Here is a 14,431-nt window from a genome sequence, read left to right on the forward strand (position 1 = left end):
TAAACAGGGAATGCAAGTGATGGCTGTATTTAGTCACTGAATGGGGAAGAAATCACCGGTTTTGATAGAGGAATCAGGCCAAATATTTAAATTTTGGAACGGGTAGGCCAAGAAATTAAGTAGAGTCATCGTGAGGAGGAGGCTTCGATTACAACTGCTGGGGATACTGTGGCCTGTGAAAGGCCACCTTAAACGAACGGCTCTCGAAAACCTTCACGAGGGGGTATCGATTGTTTGCCAATTTTAACAAGAATTTAGCGATATTTTGAAATATACATACGTGTAATAGTGACATATTACAAAAGTCGTTGCTCTAGCTCTTATAGTCTTTGAGCACTGGGCGCTCATAGGGACGGACAGACGGACAGACAGACATGGCTCAATCGACTCGGCTATTGATGCTGATTAAGAATGTATTCACTAATTTATATACTATACATGTATAGTTAATTGGGTCGTTACACGCATCCATTTTCACCACAAATCTAATATACCCCTATACTCATTTTGAGTATCGGGAATAATAAAATAACAAAAAATAAAAATAAATAAAAATAAAAAAATAATAATAAAAAAAATAATAAATAATAATAAAAAAATAATAAATATTAATAAAAAAATAATAAATAATAATAAGAAAAACAATAAAATAAATTTATAAATAAATAATATAAATTTAGAAAAAAATACATTTAGAAAAAAAAAAATAATAATAATAAAAAAATTATAAACAACATATATTTATAAAAAAAAAATAGTAATAATAAATAAATAATAATAATAAATAAATAATAATTAATAAATAATGAATAAGAAATAAGTTTGAAAAAAATTTTAATACATAAATTTATGTTTAGATAACAGTGAATTCTATTTAATTATCCAATTTTTGTATTAACAATAAATTTGGTTGTGTTTTCTCTGAGTGTATAAGGAGATTGGACGTAAAGATTTTTTGGAGAGTGCTTTCCTACTAAAATCACTTTCACAAAGTTCCAATTCGTATTTCTTACGTTGCAAAACATATTTTATTCATCACTTATTGATGACACTTATTTGTTCTCAATCATACGACTTCATATTTTCAGTATTTTCTTACATTTCTTACTCCTTACAGCAGATCCGCTTCTCTCTCTCTCGCATATTTATGGGACGTCCATTACTCAATCCCGTTCCCTTCGCAGTGAACAAATCACTTTTTAACCCCAGCGTTGCATTGGAGGGCCTGGCCTGGCCTTCCGACTCCCCCTTCGATTCGACGACTTCACATATTTATTGGTATTTTTCTTTGGCTTTTCCCTCCGCCCTTCTTTTCCTGCCACAGAAATGCGAAACGATTCAATTTCTTCCCCATTTGGACACGTTCCTCAATCTCCTTCCCTCTGGCATAATTCCAATCGATTTTGATGAGATAACTCCCCCAGAGATACCGATCCTTCAGATTACTTCAAGTTTTTTTTTTTTGTGTTGAAGTTGCAAGTTTTCCTCTTAGTTTTTTGGGGTCAAGCGTAGAATAGTTTTCCGTATTTTCCTTATTTTGAATGTGGGTCACAGGGCGGCTGCAGGCAGCGACTGTTGTGGTGTTGCCAAGGATTTTTCAATTTATGCTGGCTTTTGGCCAAAGGAAAAAGGATGCCAGAAATTGCCGACGACACATGGCCTTAAATCAGCGGGAGATTTATCAATTTTAATTTTGACAATTGGGTTTCGAAACCCACAGCCACAGCCACGAGGATTTTGTATCCTATAATTATTCCAAATATTCCATAACATTTTCTCTAAATTTTCCCCGTAAATATATTGATTTTTTTACCCCAAAATGCATCCTTCCACGTTTTAAATCAATCGAATTTAATTTCATAATATTTTCTCATAAAATATTCTCCTTGGCAAAAATCTATGGAATAAAGGGAAAAGCTTGGGTTCCCTTTTGCCCTCTCATTTCTGTCAATTCATCAAAACTGTTTGGTCCTTCCGCCAAGTCATGCTGCCGCTTCGAGTTGTGCTTCCCTTCGTGCTGCTTAACTGCCGGTTATCCTTCCCTTTAGCCCCAGTTATCTTCCAGTTATCCTTCTTTCCACCCAACAGCATCTTCTGTTGCCCGTTCTTTGCCTCTTTTTTAATATCCTTAAAACGTTTTATGACTGCCAAAGCCAAAGCCACACGCATCACTTGAAATTCAAACGTTTTCTTGTGTCTTTGTGGTCTTATGGCTTTTTTAATGCGCATAAAGGGAGCTCATTCCCATTCTCATTCCCGTTCCTCTCTTTGGTCTTTGAATGCTTCGGTTTTGGGGGCGACCAAGGGTCAAAGGCTGATTGTTGTGAGAGTGTTAACCCTTTGATTGCTTTCCCCTTAAGCGTTGCCGTTGCCGCTGCAACGTGGCGCAACTTTTTGTGGCCCACTTTGTGGCGCAACAGCTTTGCGGCACACACATTCCGCGAATCAAATTTTGGACTGCGTCAAATATTTTTTATGTCAAGCCCTGGACGCGCAGCAACGTGCCACCTGTCTTCTCCTACTCTAGCTGCATTTTGTCTGCCACTTTGCCCCCCTTAGATTTTGTTAGTGCCCATTTTCCCGTAGAGGAAAAAAAAAACCCGTAAAAGCGGGAGGAGCACAGGAGGTTCTCGAAATTGTTTAAAGTCATTCGCATGTGTGTAAAAGGTAGCGAAAAAAAAACAACAAAAAGCAATAAAAATAAGGGATAACAGTCTGCTATGAGGGGAATGTATCTACCAGGCGATACCCTAGGAATCTCAAGGAATATAGGTCCTAAGGGGAAAACCCTGAAAACCATTCACGATGGTAGATTATTATTGGGCAGGTTATAAAACCCCATTACTATATTTTTAGGTCTCTGGAAAGGAAACTTCCTTGCCTGAAAATTTATTTTACTTATTCTTTCTTCCTTGTAAATTATGTAAAGACAAAAGGCTTCTTTTTTAAGATATAGACAGATAATTATCCTCTATCTCAATCTGCTTGATCTTCGAAAATGTTTCCCTATTTTTATAGTATTTTCTTCCGCCACAAATACAACATACCCCACACGAGTGCCCTATAAAATACAACAATTTTAACGCGTACAACACTTGGCTTTCTCTCGCTCTTTCTCGCTCTCTCCCTTTCCCTTATCTATCTCTATCTCTCTTTGTTTCTTTCGCTGTTGGAAAATTCCCTTCCGTTTATGTCACTGGGGAAATTTACGTGCTACCCATCAACGTCAGCAGAATTTTTAAAGTGCAGGGCGTTCTGTGGGTCGCAGGATTCGTGGGATGATGCGTGTGGCTTTTATTGCAGCGAATGGCTGCAGGCAACTTTTTTATTAAAAACTAGTGCACAGAGGTTACAAGGGGCATGCCACACACATACAGACACATGAGCATGTGCAAGTATTAAGCTTTAAAAGCGGCAACAGTTTAGCGCGAATTTGGAAGAATGACAAAGACAATTTAATGGAATGGAATGGTAATATTACTTATAGAAGATAGAGTTTTCTTTTGAATTAAAGTGGTTTTTAGACATTTTTATCAATTTATGATTTCATCTCCATCTATTCCATATAATATCATTTCAAGAACTATATCTGTATGCCTTTAAAGGACTTTCTTCACTCATTTTCTGTCTTTAAACTCATATTAAATCTGTTTAATCCCTTTTCCGACACTCAACACGTATGTTTTGCCTTTACAACACTATCCCTCGCTGTCCAACACTGTAAATACCGTCAACCACAAACGTAAAGAACTTTTCTTTGATTTGAAACTTCCCCCAAGTAAAAAACACGCACACAACTCCACAGTTTTGCCATTTTTTAAGCCACTTTAGTGGCAGCGAGAAACTGTGAACCTGAGACCCGGACGGACCCCGGGAAATGCAATTTTCCACTTTTCCACCTTTCATTAAATTAGCCGTCTGCTTAGGAATGCTGCCAGAGGAGCATAAAACGAGATTGCTACGCACCATAAAAACAAAAGGCAGACCAGGGCCCCCACCAGAGTCCCCACCAGAGCCACAGCCACACTTCGCTGTGGAGCTGTGGTGGCCCTCCCTCATTGATCCCAGAAGTGGGATGGGAGTGCCCCTCCACCCCTTACGCATCATGCAACAAATTTGCTGAAATAAGAAGCTTTAGACAATTAATTGAATTTATTGCGTATTTTGCGTGTTTTCTGGGGACCAGCAGCAGCGGCAGCAGCGGATACCCGAGGGGTGGCTTTCCACCAACAGGAAGCCCCACAAGAGGCAAACACTCACACACACACACACACACTATATGCGGGACGACGGACCACATCACACACCTGTAACTGTAAATAAGGAAAAGCAGACACAGAACCTAAGAAGAAAGGAGGAAGGAGGCAGCAGGAAAAGCTACGAAGGGAGGGGAGGGGCGACAGGTATAGACGTGTCTAGACACGCAGAGAGAAGGGAGGCTGAGGGAAGAAACTACTTTTTAAAGCAGCCCTGAATTATGGCAACTAAAGGTGGCATGCCACACAGTTGTGTGTGTGTGTGCTGCTGTGGCAAGGACTTGACCATAAACTCACGCCATGAAATGGGAGATTTTTGAGCACAGATACGACAGGCTGGTATCCTGTAGGAGGGGCAAAGAGGTCTAAAGGGGTTTCAGAGGAAGATATACCCAGGGATTGCACTAAAACTTGGATTATTTGTATACGAAAATTCCCATTAAAATCTTTTAAAGGAAATTTTCAATATTTCTGCTTTAAAAATCCACAAAATCCAAGCATAATTCTCCCTTCTTTCACATAAATTACCCCAAAGTGAACCTCCCCGTTACCATTACAGGGTATATATTAATAATTTATTACAGAATTCGCATTATTTTTCAGGGTTTTTACTAGGGGTAGGATGAATGGATGGATAACCCCCCAAGTGCGAGCCACCTGCTCCAGCTGCTCCTTGGGGCACACGTGACGCATTACGTGCAGTGCCCCTCCCTGACCCCCAGGCGTGACGTGCGTGGTGCACACACGTCATTATTAATGCATTTGCACACGTAAGCAGCAGGAGAGTGGAGAGGAGAGGAGAGGGGAGGGGAGAAGGAGAAAGCATCAGAAGGAGGCAAATTGGAGCTACGGACAAGCGAAGGGCGATTTCAATTTCAACTTCAACCCCAAATGAGAATTGCAACCCCTCGTAAGTATTCCCATAAGCCACTTGTAGCTCTGGCCTTTTGAACTCCTCAAGTGGGATGGAGGGAAGCCCCAAAAAGCAACCTTCGATGCCACTCAATACCGTATACCCGTACCTATACGAGAGCCAGAGCCTCTCTGGGCCAAAAAGGCTTTACGGCTTAGATGGGTTTCGATTTTATTTATTTGTTTGGTTTTTTCGGCGCTTTTCCTGCCTTTTCCTCTTTTCTTAAAGTCCAGTTCCCAGGCTTAAGAGTGTCCCTAGAGGCTGTGCTCTCTCGATGCGCATTTTGTTTTAATTTACATAAAGGGTTTACGGAACTGGTCGTAAAATGTCATTGGATCGCCGGAACGGCGGAGCGACGGCCCCAAGATTACGAATACGTAAGTTTCTTTTAAGTTGCCTTCCATCCCGAAGCAGCATCCTGTGTGTCATGTGTCCCCCCCGTCTAGACGTTGTCTGCTGTTCAGGTAATAAAAAAAAGGACATAAAGGTGTCTTCCAGCAGGCAGTGGGAGGGGCAGCGGTGGATCTCGTTAGTCGTTTGATTTTATACGCAGTTTTATGACTGCATTAAGGCCACTGGACGATGTCGGCGACATGTCACATGTCAAAAGGCTACAGTAAGGACTGCTTACAGATTACTTTTGATGGGAACAAACGATGGATGGGGATTTCCCTCCGTTACAGGGCATCAGAGAGCTCATTTAGGAACGGTTTTGTATGCATTGGATATTTTTAGATGGAGAAATAAGGTTTCTATGTCTTCTTCCCCTTCCCATTTCCATCCAAAAACTTCATGGCTTTCAGTCCTACAACAAAGTAACACCGTTTAAACCCAGACTAGACACCAATCCCCTCCAGATTCTATCGCCCGAAGCCCAATCGAATGCATAATTGAATAATTGATTCGATTTGATTTGGAACTCCGCAGCAACATTTTTGATCGCCAGAAATAAATGATTTTGACAGGATAAATCCATTCTCTGTTTCGTGTTTCGATTGTGAAATATTTAAATCGTGGAAAACACATGTTCTACGCGGATCCCAAGCGAAGGCCCAAAACGGCAGGCAGGCAGGCAAAAAAGATTAAATTTTACGCTGCATTGGCGACAGAAAACATATGTCGACGCTGCCCGGGGAGCCCCCCCTAAGGGGTCGTTTGCACGCAGCCATGGGGCTACTGTTCGAGGAGGTGGTAAAGAAGGGGGAGAATAGAGAACGAGAAGGAGTTGCGGGCATTCGAGTATGAAATATGCCTGCCCTGCCTGTGTCTCCTTCTGCCTCTGCCTCTCTCACTGCCCCTCTCCTTCTATATACCCGTACAATATTGCACATATCAGTGTTTTACAGTCATGTTTGTATGTCTGTGCACCAGGCACACTACCATGGGAGATATATTGATAAATTGCTGCCCCTCACATTTAAAAAGCCGCAGCAACAACGTCATTAGTGGGTTGCGTTTTTCCCCCCCACACACACCGCGAGGGAGTTTTTCGGACGAAGCCTGCAATAAAAATCAATGTTTTTTAAGGGCCCCGAGACCGAGACCCCCAATAGAGGGGAACACTCCCCCGTATGGGGGGGGGAGTCTTTTTGCAACAAAACATATGTTTCGATGGATGGTTCGGTGGGAGAATGTGCTCCCATTGCATGTGGAAAACTCTGATAATTATGGGTGTCGCATATGCATAAGTAAGCACCAGGCACCAGGGCCAGGCCTAGACGGAACGGAGGGGAGGGGAGACCCTCCTCCGCCACTCAAGTGGAAGTTTTGCGGTGCAGTACATTCCCCCCAGGGACATCATTTGTTGTGGTCATATATGCATATACATATGTATCTGTATCTGTATCTTTCACTATAAATGCATTAGTGTTCTTTCCCCCGAGTGGGGGGATCGCTACAGAAGTTCTCTGAACTCTTGTACTCTGGCAAACATTTAATGATTTTCCGGGAACCATAAATTATTGAATGGGGAGGGGGGAACTCTATAATAATATTACTTTCCACGGAATGCCATTTTACAACTTAATTTAAGGAGATTCCTTTATTTAAGGAGTTGAGAGTAATTATTTCTGGAACATTTAAAGCGGAAAAGATCTGAAAAGAGGACTTTGATCTTGTTTATAAAAAAAAACTTGAGAACTTTTCCAGATTCCAAAGATTTTATACACCATATACCATAGATTTATGTTCCCGATTAACTCTCTATGATCCCTCTCGTGTCCCGATATTTTACTCATTTCGACGCGACTGAGCAAGGCGAGTGAGCCAAGGGTTGTCGCACGAGAAGGCGAGCTAGCCAAGGGTTGTCGCACGAGAAGGCGAGTGCGCAGGGGCTTGCGCCTTATCTTCTTGAGAAGACACAATAATTTTGAACATTTTTCTATCTATTAGATTATTTTACTACAATATTTCATCATTAAAGTCCAAGTTCCTTCAGAATGCAATTTCTGAAACCCAATTTTCTGTCCAAAAATAATACTAAAAATTAAAATTCAAAGTAATCCCCCACAAAAAACACTTAAATGCGCAATAAAATGAATTTCCTTTCATAACTGGCGAATGAATATTAAAATTCAAAGGGAATCCCCTAAAGAAAACGTTTTAATCACCCATAAATATGAGTTTTTTGCCATCATTTTAAATATGTAGTTAAACCATTCCCAAATGTATTTTGTATTGACTATTCACGTATATATTTAACCATTTATATACCCCATTCAGAGCGCCACAACATGTACTTCCACAGCGAGAGTATTCGTCCTATGTGGCATGTCAACAAATGAATTTCATTAGCAACTTTTGTCATTGTCATTCGATGTTGGTACGTCTGGTACGTGCCGTTTGATCAATCTCTGGGATTCAGATTGTTTTTCCACAGTTTTTCGTCTCTCGTTTTTCTCTCCATGCAATATCGCAACTCTCAAGCGACTGCAGTTCCGCGTTTTTATATAGAAACAATCTGCAGTATTCCACGACTAAATTGCCTTTTCAGTGGGGGGGTCATGGGGCAGGGTATCTATCCCCCTCCCCTGGGGAATGATTTTCAATTTTTAATATACTCCGAACCAAACGACAAACGACCAAGCGACCAAACGACAGTTGACAATCAATTTTAATAACCTTTAAAGCGATCCATGGATCCACAACAATTTTCAGGCACGGCACAGTTTCAAAAACAGACATAAATCACGCCTCGAAATTTTTGACCCCATTAACAATGACAAAGCGAAGCGAAGGGTGACTGTGAAGCCCCTTTAGGCGCAGTTTTCAGCCGCCCCCTGAACCCCTCTCCCCCCACCCAACTGACAACAGCAGTCGTGGAGTATTTTACGAGGAGTAATTCTCCCCGAAAAAAACACTTTTTTGTGCCTTTTGCTCACTTCAAACGAAATGAAGCGAACGAACAGAAGTGGAGTCTTCGCTTCTTCGTTGAAAAATGTCCGCAGGCCATGTTTGTTGCCGGTTTTTTGCCTTTTTTAGAGGGTATCAGGAATCGGTGGGTGCACTAACTTGTTGTTGAACATAAAAGAAACCCTCTATATAAATATACCCCGATTGATTATGCTGGTAAAAAAATAAATGAATCCTTTGGGAATTAATTGCTGAAACTATTTTTCAGAAAACCTGATTTAAATCTAATTTCTGTAATATAATTTTCATGTTTATTAAATATCCCTCGAAAGTTTATTATTTTGATAAAATTTTTTTGTTTAATATATATTTTAAATACAAAAAATAATTCGTTAAATGAAAATTCGTAATATAGAATATTTTATATTAATTTAATTAAAATAATTAATTTTTTTAAGTTTATTTGACTTTAAAATAATTCGTAATTGAACATTTAACAAAACTGCAGGAAATGTTCTGAAAATAAATTCGTTATATAGAATACTTCGTTGTACGCAAGTTTGTAATAGAGAAATTTTTCTGTGTATATGAAAATGAAAAATAAAAGTAATTTCCGATTTGTTTGATAAAAATTGTAAAAAGAAATTGAAAGTATTGCTTGTTCAATCCCAAACTCATTATATTATATACAAAACTGATTGGGAATTACAATTAAATAATTTTATTTTAATTTTATTTAATAATTTTACAAATCATAAATATTCCATTTTCCATTGAAAAATCATTTCTTATATTTCATCCGAAGTATGCATCTTTTAGGAGTATTCCCCAAGTCTATCAGACCAGAGTTGTGCTGATGAATGATGTTGTTGTTCTTACGAATACAACGCTCATTTGCATCACTTAAACAACAATTACATGTCCCCCAGAGGGGGTTCAGAAACAATAAGCAAATGCCTTCGAGTGACAGGCGGCGGCGGCGGGGGGAACATCCGCGTACAGCCCTGGATCATCCCCCTGGAAATCCCAGACAGACTCTTCCTTCTCCAGCACTGCATATGAATAAGTTATAGGAAAAAGTGTCTCGAGGCAAAATCTTCCTTCGCTTTGGATTTCGATTCGGACTTGGACTTGGATTTTGAAATGTCGGAAAAATATGATTGCCAGTCGAAAAGAAAATATACAAATAAAGAAAAGAAAAGCAAAGCCGCGGCTCGTCCGCCCTGGGGCTCTCTTGTGGCCCAGACATGTAGCCAGACACAGAGTCCTGCCTGCCTCAGGACTCAAGTTGCTCCTTTATTTTTCTGTTTTTTGTGTGTGTGTGTGTGTGTGGTTGTGTGTGTGTGCCCTGTTCCGCCGCATTGTTGCCGCTTTTCACACAACCGCCGAGCCGCTTTCCAACTTCCGGTTCAATAAACTTTTGCGAAAAGTGTTCGCGTATATAGTTTTCTGTCCTTTTTTTGTGTAGTGCGCGTAGTCCCCCCCCTCACAGTCCCCCTCCCATATAGAATTGTATATAATGATAACGATTTTCCCCCTGCATTTCCCCTTCCCTCCCTCTTTGTGTGTGTCTGAAGTGCGGCAACAGGACTGACGTTTATTAACTGGTTTTATGTAGGTCCTTCGCTTTCCCTCTTCCCTCTCTGCCACATTTGTGTGGCAACTGGCAAAGTTGTATGTTGCAACGCTTTACGCGACTTGTAATGATAGGAGTTTCCCGAATCCCCCCCCTTGCACTGTTCTCGCGGCTAACCGCGCATTTGCTGCGTGTAGTATTCCGTGTCGTGTGGCAGTTGCAATTGCAATTGTTTCTTGCGCCCGACCACAAATGGATTCTCCACGGAACGGCTGCCCCGCATTGCCTGTTGATTGTGTGGCGGCGCGGCCAAAGTGTTGCCAACATTACGCGGGAAAAGCGTAGCGAAATTATCGAACAAATTGTCCATAAACTCGAAAGCAATTTTCCTGCGAAAACCCCCTTAAAAGGCGATTAATCATTCAGAATACTGCAGTTTGCCGAACGGGGTTTTCCCCGAGACCAGGGCATAAATAATGTACAGGTTGCCAGGATAATATGCCTTTCGTGCCAGTTTTGATTCGCCAGAGACTGCAAATGGCAGTTCCTTCTTACAGTTTCAGAGTTCAAGCAGCAGCTGGCAGCTCTTTTTCTCACTATTTCCGACTTTTAACAGCAGTTGGCCGCTCCCGTTCTCACTTTCCTATTTTAAAGAGCAGTTGGCAGCTTCTTTTCTTACACTTTCTGGAGTTCAAGCAGCAGTAGAAAGCACATTTTTTAACTTTTTGTCCTTTAGGAGCAGTTGGCAGCTCCTCTCACACTTTCTCGAGTTCAAGCAGCGGTTGGCAGCAATTGGCAGTTCCTCTTTTCACTGTTTTCCTTTTGAGAGAAGTGGATAGCCGTTTTTCTCACTGTTTGACTTTTAGCAGCAGTTGGCAGCTCTTTTTTCAAACTTTTCGACTTTAGGCAGCAGTTGGCAGCTCCTTCTCACACTTTCTCGAATTCAAGCAGCAGTTGGCAGCTCTTTTTCTCACATTTTCCCACTTTTAGTAGCAGTTGGCAGCTCCTTTTCTCAAAATTTTGCCCTTTGGGAGCAGTTGGCAGCTCTTTTTTCACACTTTTCGACTTTAGGCAGCAGTTGGCAGCTCCTTGTCACACTTTCTTGAATTCAAGCAGCAGTTGACAGCTCTTTTTCTCACATTTTCCCACTTTTAGTAGCAGTTGGCAGCTCCTTTTCTCAAAATTTTGCCCTTTGGGAGCAGTTGGCAGCTCTTTTTTCACACTTTTCGACTTTAGGCAGCAGTTGGCAGCTCCTTGTCACACTTTCTTGAATTCAAGCAGCAGTTGACAGCTCTTTTTCTCACATTTTCCCACTCCTGGCAGCTCCTTTTCTCAAAATTTTGCCCTTTGGGAGCAGTTGGCAGCACTTTTTTCACACTTTTCGACTTTTGGGAGCCTTTGGCAGCTCCAAACACTATTATCCTTCCAGCAGTTGAGGCATTTCTTAAGAGAACTTTGTGGTAATTTCCGCAATTTCTTGACCAAATATTTATCAACATTTTCGGGGAAATATTTATTCAAATAAAACAAATATTCAATAAAGACATTTCCCGTTAATACTTGACCATTCTTTTGCCAAATTTGCTTGTCGTTTGGCATTGGTAATAGCTCCCGGCCGGGACCGGGACCGGGCTGTTAATGCCACGCGCGTCAAATGTTTGAGCCTGAAGCTGATTCGTGATTCGTGATTTTCAAAGCGAAATTCCGCACAGACGCGCATTGCGCCACACAACAAAATTATGCAACGGAAAAGCAGGGAAAATCGTTTTGCGATTCCTGATGATGATGATGGTGCCACAACAGCAGGGGGGGGGAGGATGATGGGTGATGGTATGTGCCCTGCCTGATGGCCCTGAAACATTGACCGCACATTTTGCGGTGACATTTGCGCGCGTTATGGTTTTGTAATTACCTGTAGCAATCTTCTGCTTCTCCTGGGGGCACGGCACGGCAACGAGGGGAGGCTTTGCGACATTTGGCAACAAATTTATGGCCATTTGATTGCTGTTGACCAAGCCGACGGAGCGCCGTCGCGGATCCTGGGACCTACTTTTCTGTTTATGGTTTTTGTGGTACCAAAAATATATATTCAAGAGTTCTTTTTCCCCAGGATGGAAGGCATTACGTGAGCGCATTTAAATGCCATTAATTGGCCATTAGTCGTCCGTCGATTCAGGGGGTAGAGGGGGCATGCTGCTACTATCAACATTTATCCGCTTACTTCGGCTTAAAAAGGCAACAAGTGATGAATGAATGACAGTCAGAAGCAAATGGAAGGCAGTCTTTTTTTTGGTTAATCGAAAGCGGCTTAAATGGAGTTTCAGCAGAGGTTTTCCATGCGAAAAGGTTGGGGTTGGGGTATATTGATTCATAGAGGAGTCCTCTTTTATAGATTGCATTTTTATGAACTGCCAATTGGGTTTTCGAACCCTAGAGAACACTACTTTGAGGGTGAATGAATCCCTCGAACATAATCCAAGATACAGATACAAATTTATTCCGAAATCACGCTTGCCCTTGGACCCCACAATTATTCATTCTTGGGGGTGCATGCCCCAAACACCCACCCATAGCCAATCGTGCAGAAGGCCAAAAGGGTTGATTGGTGGGGTCAGAGGGCGTCCTCTGTGTGGCCACCTCCTGCCCTTTGGCTTTAAAAGCTTTTTAATTAAGGCTCTTCACACTCGCGCAAACTCAGATTCCCCATTTCCATTTCCGTTTCCATTCCGTGTGGCATGGCACGGCATTGTGCGGCATTGTGCGGGCAATTATGCGAACAAAGATACTAAACAAATTGCCCCAAGACCTGGCCACCGCATCCATCGAGAGCCGTCCCAGCCAGGGGAATGTTTTCCCCACCTTTCACCCACTCCTGGCCAACAAATTGCCAACAATTCAATTCCAACCCTTTTGCCGGTTCGCAGGACAAATGCAACAATTGGTTCGCCGTCTCTTCCCTGGCCGGAGCCAAGGACTCTATAAATCTAGGCGGCAAGGAAGAGGAGAAGAGGTCCTGTGCTATCTGGCAGCTGCCATGTGCCGCCTGCCACAAGCCAATCCTTGAGTCCCAGGGCCCCACCATTCATTAGGTGTCCTGGCATTCTATTCCGTTTTTAATTGACAATCAAAGGATCCTCTGACTTTTTTTTCGCCTGTGTTGGCACAAAATTTGATTAATCTGCAGCTTAATCCTTCAGCGTCCTTCAGGACATTTCATTCGACTGTTTTGGGATTGAAAAGAAGTAGAAAGGATGTGGATTTTGTAAAGCAAATTCATTTGGCAAATGAAGTGCTGTGTCCTGGTCCCATTTTGTGGCTCATAAATTGTGGGCGAGAGGAAAGACGATGATAGGCAAATGTTTAGGCCCAAAAGTTGATGGATTTTCTAATGGATTTGAAATTTGTTTGGGTAAAGGCAGGGCCTTTTCCCAACAGCAGAAAAGGATTAAGGCCACAGCAAGTTGTTGAAATAAATCAAAGAAAATCTCGAAACACTCTTCGGCGAAAGCTTTGCACTTCTATAAAAACGATTTTAATATCTCTATTTTTGTGGCTCTCCGGGAAAAAGTGTATCGCTGGTAGTTCCGTTTACAGGTCGTAACATTTTTATGTTTCGGCTGTGAAAATCCCCAACCCAAGCAGGAAAAAGGCAGTGCCAACAGGAGGGGGAAAACAGAAGAAGATTACCAGCCGAAGGTAGGAGAAAATTATCGGCTAGAAGCGTAATACAGACATAACCTTTACCCGATGTCTGCGCTACGTTTCGGATGAAACTTAAATTGAATTACTTTTTGGAGAACTTCCACACGTAAAAGTTGAGCCCCAGACCCCAGAGCAGGGCAAATGCAACCGTAGGATAAAGTGCGTGCGCGAGAGGGGGGGGGAAAGTATTCCCCCGCCCCAACGCAAGACTTGTCTGCGAGACACGGACTGTGGCACTGGCGCTGGCGCTGACGACTGGTATAAATAATTATCTATTCCGGTCATGTCGGAGGGTCCGCACAAATGTCAACGTCTCAGGCAAAAACCAACGCTTCTGCTTCTGCTTCTGCTTCTGCTGCTGCTGCCGCTGCCGCTGCTTGTTGCAAACATGTCTACACTTGTCTGCTGTTGGTCCTGCAACAAACTTGTGACCCCATAGCTCTCCAGAAAATGGATAATTCATGTTTGCACGGTTCATATTATTACGACAATGTGTGGAAGTGTGGAAATAAGTGAAACGTGAGATTTTTCATAGTCCTTTCAATATATTATTACGAATTCTGATTCAGAACAATACGATCTAGATTCATTTTCACAAAATATTTATTTCAGGGAATTAAAATATTATTATTA

General features: G+C 41.8%; 1 protein-coding gene across 2 annotated transcripts in view; it reads right to left on the reverse strand.

Moving 5' to 3' along the window:
• Positions 1 to 14,431, reverse strand: part of LOC108162778 (stathmin) — a 72,341-nt gene that overhangs the window by 50,079 nt on the left and 7,831 nt on the right. The window lies entirely within an intron of this gene.

This window comes from Drosophila miranda, chromosome 4 (assembly GCF_003369915.1).
Source record: "Drosophila miranda strain MSH22 chromosome 4, D.miranda_PacBio2.1, whole genome shotgun sequence".
NCBI lineage: Eukaryota > Metazoa > Arthropoda > Insecta > Diptera > Drosophilidae > Drosophila > Drosophila miranda.